This window comes from Triticum urartu, chromosome 5A (assembly GCF_056163025.1).
Source record: "Triticum urartu cultivar PI428250 chromosome 5A, HENAU_Tu73, whole genome shotgun sequence".
NCBI classification, from domain to species: Eukaryota; Viridiplantae; Streptophyta; class Magnoliopsida; order Poales; family Poaceae; genus Triticum; species Triticum urartu.
Window position 1 is genome coordinate 650,896,737 of NC_141877.1, and position 11,391 is coordinate 650,908,127.

Genomic DNA, 11,391 nt, shown 5'->3' on the forward strand with positions numbered 1-11,391 from the left:
GAAAGGCCATAAAAAAAGAAGGCCCAAAAAAAGAGAAAAATATGAGAGAGAAAAGAGAGAAGGGACAATGCTACTATCCTTTTTCCACACTTGTGCTTCAAAGTAGCACCATGTTCTTCATATAGAGAGTCTCCTATGATATCACTTTCATATACCAGTGAGAATTTTTCATTATAGAACTTGGCTTGTATATTCCAATGATGGGCTTCCTTAAAATGCCCTAGGTCTTCGTGAGCAAGCAAGTTGGATGCACACCCACTTAGTTTCTTTTGTTGAGCTTTCATATACTTATAGCTCTAGTGCATCTGTTGCATGGCAATCCCTACTCACTCACATTGATATCTATTGATGGGCATCTCCATAGCCCGTTGATACGCCTAGTTGATGTGAGACTATCTTCTCCTTTTTGTCTTCTCCACAACCACCATTATATTCCACCATAGTGCTATATCCATGGCTCACGCTCATATATTGCGTGAACATTGAAAAAGTTTGAGAACATCAAAATTATGAAACAATTGCTTGGCTTGTCATCGGGGTTGTGCATGATTTAAATATTTTGTGTGGTGAAGATAGAACATAGTCGGACTATATGATTTTGTAGGGATAACTTTCTTTGGCCATGTTATTTTGAGAAGACATGATTGCTTAGTTAGTATGCTTGAAGTATTATTATTTTTATGTAAATATTACACTTTTATCTTGAATCTTTCGGATATGAACATTCATGCCACTATAAAGAAAACTTACATTGAGAAATATGTTAGAAAGCATTCCATATCAAAAATTCTTGTTTTATCATTTACCTACTCGAGGACGAGCATGAATTAAGCTTGGGGATGCTTGATACGTCTCCGGTGTATCTATAATTTTTGATTGCTCCATGCTATTATATTATCTATTTTGGATGTCAATGGGCTTTATTTTACACTTTTATATCATTTTCGGGACTAACCTAATAACCGGAGGCCCAGCCCAAATTGCTGTTTTTTTGCCTATTTTAGGGTTTCGAAGAAAAGGAATATCAAACGGAGTCCAAACGGAATGAAAGCTTCGGGAACATGATTTTCTCAACAAACGTGATCCAGGAGACTTGGAGTGGGCATCAAGAAACAAGGGAGGAAGGCACGAGGCAGGGGGCGCGCCTACCCCCCTGGGCACGACCTCCACCCTCGTGGGCCCTCCGTTGCTCCACCGACATACTTCTTCCTCTTATAAATATCCACGTACCCCCAAACATCCAGGAACACCACGAAAACCTAATTCCACCGCCGCAACCTTCTGTACCCAAGAGATCCCATCTTGGGGCCTTTTTCGGAGCTCCGCCGGAGGGGGCATCGATCACGGAGGGGCCTACATCAACTCCATGGTCTCTCCGGTGATGTGTGAGTAGTTTACTTTAGACCTACGGGTCCGTTGTTTTTAGCTAGATGGCTTCTTCTCTCTCTTTGGATCTCAATACAAAGTTCTCCTCGATCTTCTTGGAGATCTATTCAATGTAATCTTCTTTTGCGGTGTGTTTGTCGAGATCCGATGAATTGTGGGTTTATGATCCAGATTATCTATGAACAATATTTGATTCTCCTCTGAATTCGTTTATGTATGATTGGTTTATCTTTGCAATTCTCTTCGAATTATCAGTTTGGTTTGACCTACTAGATTGATCTTTCTTGCAATGGGAGAAGTGCTTAGCTTTGGGTTCAATCTTGCGGTGTTCGATCCCAGTGACAGAAAGGGAACCGACATGTATTGTATTGTTTCCATTGCTTATAAAAAGATGGGGTTTATATCATATTGCATGAGTTTATCCCTCTACATCATGTCATATTCCTTAAAGCATTACTCTGTTCTTATGAACTTAATACTCTAGATGCATGCTGGATAGCGGTCAATGTGTGGAGTAATAGTAGTAGATGCAGAATCGTTTCGGTCTACTTGTCTCGAACGTGATGCCTATATACATGATCATACCTAGATATTCTCATAACTATGCTCAATTCTATCAAATGCTCGACAGTATTTCGTTTACCCACTGTAATACTTATGCTCTTGAGAGAAGCCACTAGTGAATCCTATGGCCCCGGGGTCTATCTTCCATCATATTAATCTTCCAACACTTAGTTATTTCCTTTGCCGTTTATTTTACCTTGCATCTTTATTTCTCTTTATCATAAAAGTACAAAAAATATTATCTTATCATATCTATCAGATCTCACTCTCGTAAGTGACCGTGAAGGGCTTGACAACCCCTTTATCACGTTGGTTGCGAGGTTCTTATTTGTTTGTGTAGGTGTGTGGGACTTGGGCGTGATCTCCTACTAGATTGATACCTTGGTTCTCAAAAACTGAGGGAAATACTTATGCTACTTTGCTGCATCACCCTTTCCTCTTCAAGGGAAAACCAACGCAGTGCTCAAGAGGTAGCAGAGAGCTAATCAAGAGATCCTGAGGCGCATTAAGCCTTGTCTTATGGTTCCTTTGCAGGGGACGCCAGGTTGTTGGGTGGAGGAGTTACCTTCCGTGTTATGGAGCATTAATACCACCCCTAACAGGTCTACGGGTTACATGCCTTTCTTCATGGTTTACGGAGCAGAGGCGGTTCTCCCTAGTGACATCCGGCATGATTCACCTCGCGTGGCGGCTTATGTTGAAGCTGACAATGAAAAAGCACGTCAAATAGCACTGGACCTGTTAGATGAGAAGCGGGACATTGCGGCGGCTCGTTCAGTGATTTACCAGCAGGATTTGCGTCGTTACCACAACCGCCGGGTTAAAACCAGAACTTTTCAGGAAGGAGATTTGGTTTTCCGTCTTATCTAGGATCAGACTGATATGCACAAGTTATCCCCACCTTGGGAAGGACCCTTTGTGGTTAGCAAGAATCTGAACAACGGGTCATACTACCTTATCGATGTTCGAGAGCATAAAGACTCACATAAGTCGGAGGAAGAGACCCACCGGCCATGGAATATTGCTCATCTTCGGCCTTATTACACCTGAGCCATAGGCTCTTCTGATGTACATATTTTTGACAATGTATATATTATGATCAATATAATAAACCGGCATCCCTGCTAAAGCAGGGCCTCTATCATTTTTTCCTCAATAAGTTTTTCGGTTACATGGGGGCTTCCGGTTTATGCTTGAAGTTATGATTACCCTTTGAACCGGCTTATCAGCCAATTGAAAAAAAACATGGGGGCTTGCTACCCAGGTTAAAAGGACCAAAGAGAGTCTGTTGCAAAAGCACAACTCAAACATAGGTACCCCTTGAGCACAGCTCAAAATATTGCTTGGGGGCTCTTTTGGTCTAAAAAACACAGAGTCTATAACCTTGCGACAGGTTATAAAAGCCAGGCTTGGAAGCCAGGTGTATTCACCTAAAACCCCGGGTTATCCTGCCTTTTTAAGTAAGCCACTCCACCCAGGTATTCCTAGAACGACTCACCGAATGTTTGAAAAGTCAATCTTATGCAGACCCTAAACTTATCAAAGTTAAAACGATGATTGGTTAATGTGAGGTCCATCTTAAAAGGTTTGTAAAATGCTTTAACTCGGTGGCCTGGTAGCCCATGAAAAGCCTCGATTTTTGGCCTGGCAGCCCATGAAAAGCCTCGCTTATCCTGCCTTTTTTCGCTTGTTTTCTTCAAATAGATTTTTGAGGTTTATTTTGATGAGGCTTATAATACTTTATGACCAATAATACACCGGTGTTTATTAACCCGGCCTGGTTTCTGACTATAAATCACGAGTATAAGGTAACATAGTATCCGGTGTTTATTAACCCAGCCCGGTTTGTTTCATAAACCGGCAATAAAATCACCGGTGTTCAAATTTTGGGTTATGACCCTTATACTGGCGTGGTAAACCAACAGTATGATCAAATATCACAGGTATGCTATATGCCCAATTATATGGTTATTCTTAAGTCCAGACTTGGTTATAAACTATGTTATTGGGCATGATAACATATCTAGGAGTAAACCGCCAGGACACCTTTTTCTTTCTGTTATATGCAGGACCAGATTTCACATTGCTAAATACCATGAGCAAACATAATCATATCTTAACATGGCGGATTAACGATATCCTACAATAAAAATATGCACGATGGCATAGCAGATCAAGAGTTTAAACTAGACTAGTACAAGGCATTTTTGATGCCCAAAAGAATAATTGTTTTTCAACAAGTCTTGCAGAATGCAGAAGCTAAACCGGCTACCGGTTTATGAATCTTGCCCGGGCTGACTTGAAGGTTGCAGATCATCTTGCGCTGGTTCATCCTCCTCTTCTCTACCCAGTTGTTGTAAGTCAATGGTTGACCAATTGATCCCACTTAAGGCTTTGAATACAACTTCATCACTTATAAGTGAGGAGGGATCAACGTCAGGAGCATATGTATGCTTATGGATTGGCGGAATAAGATTTGGAGCATCACAAGTTGGCATATTAACTCTGTTGTTGTTGGCACCATAAATCGACTGATAATGTGAAAGATCAGTTTCTTCAGCCAATTTGCTAGCCAATGGACGCATTTCCCTCGTCAAAGCTCAAAGGTCATCATTATTAAAATCTGACCCGTCCTCTTTTATGCCCGGATAGCCGTTTCCAATATCGGCTGGATCAAGATCAGATATCCATGCTTTGGCCCGAGTTAATGCAGTAAGAGCACCCGCCCTGGCAGCTGATTTCTTCAGTTCTTTAATCCGTGCAGGCATCAAAACTAGCCTTACCAACGTCTCCTTGATCAAGGTTGGGGGCGGTTATTATGTGAGGCTGTGTAGATGACCCGTTGTACGCCGGTATATAACTGCTCTATAAGTGTATAGGCAGCTTTCAGTCTTTGACGCATATCCGAGCCAAGATGAGCAACGCGACTTCCTGCATTGTCGAAAACATTGGTAAACCGGCAGTTTATTAGATAATACATGTTTAAGGTTTATGAAGAGGCTATTTACCAAAAACAACAGTGGTCATGGCATTTATTTGCCGTTTCAAGCTAGTTAAATCCTTTGCTACCGGATTAAGGGCCGCTTTAGCGTCCTCAACCCTCTTCAGCAGAGTTGCTTTCTCTGTATCCCAGCCTGCCCGCTCGCTCTTAAAGCTCTCCTTCAGTTTTTCCATGGCTGCTAAAGCATTGGTCAGCTCTTCCCTGGCCTTGGAAGTTTCTGCTTGTTGAGTTTTGATATTTTCTTGAAGGTCGGTGACTTGGGATTCTTTTTTGTTAAGCTCAGCCTACAAGAGACATGCAATTTATGAGTCGGCAATACATATTTGAAGTCCCCAAGCACATGACAAGTCATACACTTGGCACTTGGGGGCTAATGTGTATTGCTTCTTCTCCAAAAAAATTACAAAGTCCCAAGCTCAATACAAGTATTATTCTTGGCACTTGGGGGCTAATGCATATTTTCTTAAGTTAAAGCTATGGATTATTCTTCCGCCAATCAGCTTGGTGGTTCATTGGTTTACAAAGGTGTTCAGCGAGAATTTTGAGTCTTACAGTATAGACCCGGTTCATCTTGAAAAGATAAGCCGGCCCTTAAGAGCTACACAGGTGAAATTGAAGACATATTATTCTAAAAGTCCCGGTTCATCTTGAAAAGATAAACCGGTCCTTGGGGGCTACATAGGAAAATTTGAAGCATTTTATAAGTCCCAGTTCATGTCGGTATTATAAACCGGCCCTTGGGGGCTACTAGAGTTGATAGCCTAAACCGGTCGTAAGGGACGAATAATTATGCAGAGATTAGCAGCATTTACCTCATATCGCTCCTTCATCATGTTTAGTAAACCGGCTTCATAGTCATGGCTGGTGTACAGTCAGTTTAAAAACCCAGAATGAATATCTTGGGCGCTGACATGGGCATAACTGTCGTTGTCAAAACCGGCGGATCTCGGGTAGGGGGTCCCGAACTGTGCGTCTAAGGTGGATGGTAACAGGAGGCAGGGGACACGATGTTTTACCTAGGTTCGGGCCCTCTTGATGGAGGTAAAACCCTACGTCCTGCTTGATTTATTCTTGATGATATGGGTATTACAAGAGTTGATCTACCACGATATCGGAGAGGCTAAACCCTAGAAGCTAGCCTATGGTATGATTGTATGTTGTCCTACAGACTAAAACCCTCCGGTTTATATAGACACCAGAGGGGGTTAGGGTTACACAACGTCGGTTACAAAGGAGGAGATATACATATCCGTATTGCCTAGCTTGCCATCCACGCCAAGTAGAGTCCCATCCGGACACGAGACGAAGTCTTCAATCTTGTATCTTCATAGTCCAACAGTCCGGCCATGGGATATAGTCCGGCTGTCCGGAGACCCCCTAATCCAGGACTCCCTTAGTAGCCCCTGAACCAGGCTTCAATGTCGATGAGTCCGGCGCGCAATGTTGTCTTCGGCATTGCAAGGCGGGTTCCTCCTTCGAATACATCACGGAAGAATTTGAATACATCCAAGTCTGCACTTCCTACCTCAACCTTCTCCAAACATGTCCGGAGTGGGAAGCAAGTGGATGGTCTCCTCCATCACGGAGGGACACATCAAGAAGCTGAGGAGAGCCGGATACCTTCCCGACGACATCGCGCACCGGCTCCCAGATGAGGGGCAGCTCATCCCCACCCCCAGGCCCCATGAGAGGGTAGTGTTCCTTACCCATTTCCTCCATGGACTGGGATTCCCTCTCCACCCATTCGTCCGAGGGCTCATGTTCTACTACGGTCTGGATTTCCATGATCTGGCCCCGAACATCATCCTCAACATCTCGGCGTTTATCGTTGTGTGCGAGGCCTTCCTCCGCATCAAGCCCCACTTCGGCTTATGGCTGAAGACCTTCAATGTCAAGCCGAAGGTAGTGAGCGGCCGCCAGGCAGAGTGCGGAGGCGCCATGGTGGGCAAGATGCCCAACATCACATGGCTCGAGGGCTCCTTTGTGGAGACCGTAAAGGGGTGGCAATCGGGGTGGTTCTACATCACCGAGCCGCGTGACCCTAAATGGGAAGCGGCCCCCGAGTTCCGATCTGGCATCCCCACGCGGCTCACCTCCTGGCAAGAGAAGGGCCTGTCCTGGGGTAGTTCGGGAGAGCTGACCGGACTCCAAACATGTATTCAAAACATGGTGAACAAGAAGCTCAAACTCGTCAACGTAGTCCAGGTCATGCTCATCCGCCGGATCCTCCCGTGCCAACAACGGGCTTCCAACTTGTGGGAGTTTGACCCAGCCCAGCACCGAACTCTGAATAGGCTCTTCGACACAACTCGCGAGGATGCCTGGAAGGTGCTATTCAAGGGTGCCGAGGTTCCCCCTCCCATTACCGAGGATCGTGGATTCTGCGCGAAGCGCCAAGCCAGCGCGGTAAGCTGTTTCACCTCTCACAGGATACTTGTTTTTCATAGTTTGACTCTATGCGGGATCTAAGCTCCCATGCCTTTGACAGGACTGGCAGGAGACGGCCGGACAGATCGATTGTCCGGCTCCTTTGCCCGAAGGCCCTGCAGACGCTCTCCTGACGAAGATGTTGACTCCAGCTCCTTATAGGGTGCCGGAGAAGACCAAGAAGGCCAAGGGAACCCGAAAGAGTTCCCGACGCCAGGCGTCATCAGACTCATTGTCCGATAACTCTGCGACACACTCCTCCCCCGAAGACGAGAAGGAAGAAGAAGATGCTCCCCCTTCGGATGGGGGAGACAAGAAAAGGAAGGCCGCCCTAACTGGGGAGGCCGAAGGGTCCAAGAAGGGAAGGACTCTCCTTCCGGACAATTCCACCACTGCCGCCGAAGGCGAAGACGACTGGCTGCTCAGGGCCAAGCCCTTGGCGAAGTCGTAAGTATTCGGATACCAGAGTAACTCATAGCATTCCTTTGTCGCACTGCTTCCCCTAACGCCGAATATGATTATGCAGGCCGCCACGAGCCCGTATCGATGTATCGTCGGACGGCTCCCTGGGCTCGTCGGATATGGATAGCGATCCACTTCTGACCGCCACCTCCCCTTGCCCTGCGGATGACGCCGAGGTATTGTCTCAAGAGGCACCGGGTCAAGGGGAGATAGTCCCGGAGGCGCCTCAAGGCGACCTTCCGGACTCCGGGAGCAGAGGGAACAAGGCCCCTGAGGGCTCCGAGTTCGGCCCTCAGCCGAACACCGCGTCGGAACCTCCAGTGGTTCCGGACTCGGGCAAGCGACATCCTTCCAAGAGGGGCAAGACGCCTGTGCCGGTGACCTCTGTCCATCCAGAGGCGCCGGACAATCTGCTGGGAGCGCTTTGTAGCGCTTCCATCGACGAGGAGCACCGTACTATTATGAGTGCGGTGGTCCAGAAGGTTCAGTCCGCCAAAAGCAGATTGATTGAAGCCTGTGCCAGCCTTCTAACAGGCTTTGAGGTAAGTGTTTAAAATATAGGGAAAATATTACCGCATAGACAGTAGCCCCTGATGCTCTGTTCGGTGTTCACAAAGAAAAGCCGAACAGAGGATCAAACAATATCGCAGGAGTCTAATAAGTATGTCAATTATGCGTATGCAGGCTTCGCTGCTGGCATCTGCCGCACTGACTGCGGAGGTCGCCGCACTGAAGCAGGACCTTAAAGGGTCCAAGGACGAGCTCGGCCTTACCAAGAGGCAGCTCGAGGAGAACAAAGGTAAGCAGTACCTAGTCTATGGATATGTATAAAAAGAATGCGATTGCAAAATGACAGGGTCATCATGAATTTGCCAGGGGCCACGACCGAACTTGCGACCCTAAAGCAAGCGTTGTCCGAGGCCGAAGATAAAGTGGCCAAGGAGCGCACCGAGCGGGAAAGGCAAGAGGCTCGGGTGGGCGAGGTGCAGCAAGAGCTCCAGGCTCTCGTGACGAAGCACGAGGCATTGGAGCTTGACTCGAAGACACGAGAGTCTGAGCTTGCCGCGGCCCTCGAGAGCGCAAAGAGTGCCAAGGCCAAAGTCTAAAAGGCCCTTCAGGAGATTGACGCGATGAAGAAAATAGCGGCGGGTAAGGCATTCTATATGCAAAGCAAGCATGTGAAAGTAAATTACCTATTACTTACCCGGATCCGAAGCTCTCGAGGAGCATTCGCAGATTTGCCCCGCAGCGTGTCGGATGCCGCACAATTTTACCAGGCCGATGAGGGGAGCTCAATGGAGAAGTTGTTCTGGTCTCAGTATACTGGGACCGAACACCCGGTGCCTATGAGCGACCAGCTGAAGCAGCTGGTCGAGCTACACAAGGCGGCCGAACAGGCCATGAAGGGCTTTATAGTCCGGCTGTGGCCTGGCGACGCCCTTCCGAATAGCTACTTCGGCCTGGTGAGGCGGCTTATGGATGCCTGCGCACGGCTGGAAGTCGTCAAGCGGTCCATCTGCATCGAAGGTGCACGCCGGGCTTTCGCCCGTGTGAAGGTGCAATGGGCCAAGCTAAACGGCGTGAAGCTGATCAAGGAAGGACCGCCGCAGGGAAAGGAGCATCGCACCCCCGAAATTTATTATGAGGGTGTCCTGAAGGGTGCCCGTCTTGTAGCGGACGAATGTACAAAGGATGTAATATTTGAGTAAACTTGCTCGTGTGATCCTGTATGATGAAAACTTGTTTCATATGCGCTATGCAACGCTTGTTTGAATTTAAAATATTACCTTCTATTTGGTTGTTTATCCAATCTGAGAGATGGCTAGTCCTCGGCTTCTGCCCCCATGCCGCTAGTGCTGGGGTGTTCGGGATAAACCTGAGCACTCTTGTTCCCATCTTTGGGTCCTTCGAGGGAGGTGCTCAGCACGGCGAACAAGGCAACCGGACTAATAATGCTTTATCACTCTCACTTAGCCATAGAATTCTATAATTTTAAATTTCAGCGAAGCCCCTGGTATTCGGAAGGCCGAATTTGGGGCGCGATACACGCCTTTAAGCAGGACAGGACCGGCTCCTTGCTCTAAGCGGCATAAGTCTTTAGGGACTCGAAACCTCGCTGAACAGCGACCAGTCTCTCGCCTTATCATGACAGTCAGTTTAGCTTTCTCTACTGAGGTGCTTAGCCCAGCAGAACCGGGGCACAATCGCAGTAGTTCTCCTAGTGCTACCTTAGCCGATAGAGCGGAATGTAAGGTGCCAAAACATAGGAGCCGGGCAAACCCAACATTGGACCAAAGACATGATTTGGAGCTGATGCATATAATGCTATAAGTTCGGGGTGCCGCACTTGTGAAACTGTTCGGACTTTTCACACCATATTGTGGGGTACTTAAGCCCCTGGTGTATTGGCCGTACCAAAGTGTACGGTTGCAAGGCATCATTAATGAACACATATATATAAAAAGGAAGAATGCAATAATAGTCTTAATGCTATGCATTGTTTATTCAAAGAGGTGCGTTAAAGCAGAATGATACAAATAGTGCGATAAGGAAAAAGTAGGACTATGTCCCTTCCAAGGGCAAGATGAGGAATAGTATTAAAGCAAATATTTCACTCGTTATCGTAATCCACCTGGGAGTTCCGTGGTGTGACGTAGCTTTCTGCCTCCGTGGTTGCTGCATCATGTGTTCGGCAATCATGCTGCCGGATAGGGTTTCCAGAGATTGAAGTCCTGAAAGAGAGAAATAACAAAGCGGGAAGCCCCTAGTGCGGTTTAAGCTGCGTATTGGGGCGTGCCGTAGTTGTGCCCCCCTCCCCGCCTGTGCCCATGGTATTTTTAATGCGTAATTATGTACGCGTGGCACGAATTTTGCCGTTTGGCTGGGACTGGGGTGGGGGCCGCATTGCTACGCGAGCTCAGGTCGTGCCAGGCGGTCTAGTTGCTGATTACTCCGAGCGCGCTTGAAGGTGTCCAGGTCTTGAAATGCCGAACTGGTGGATTGCCTTGAGAGGCTGCTTTGCGCTTCTGCTGCGAGGGCCGCAGTGTGCTCCTCCGTGCGGAGAGAGCACTCTGTGTTTCCATTAACTGTGATGACCCCCCGAGGACCTGGCATCTTGAGCTTGAGGTATGCATAATGCGGTACCGCATTGAATCTCGCAAATGCGGTTCGCCCGAGCAGTGCATGATAGCCACTGTGGAACGGGACTATATCGAAGGTTAATTCTTTGCTTCGGAAGTTATCCGGGGATCCGAAGACCACTTCCAGTGTAATTGAGCCTGTGCAATGGGCCTCTACACCTGGAATGACGCCTTTAAAGGTCGTTTTTGTGGGTTTGATCCTTGAGGGGTCTATACCCATTTTGCGCATTGTGTCCTGATAAAGCAGGTTCAGGCTGTTGCCGCCATCCATAAGGACTCGAGTGAGGTGAAATCCGTCGATGATTGGGTCTAGGACCAGTGCGGCGAATCCGACATGACGGATACTAGTGGGATGGTCCCTGCGATCGAAGGTGATCGGACAGGAGGACCATGGGTTGAACTTTGGGGCGA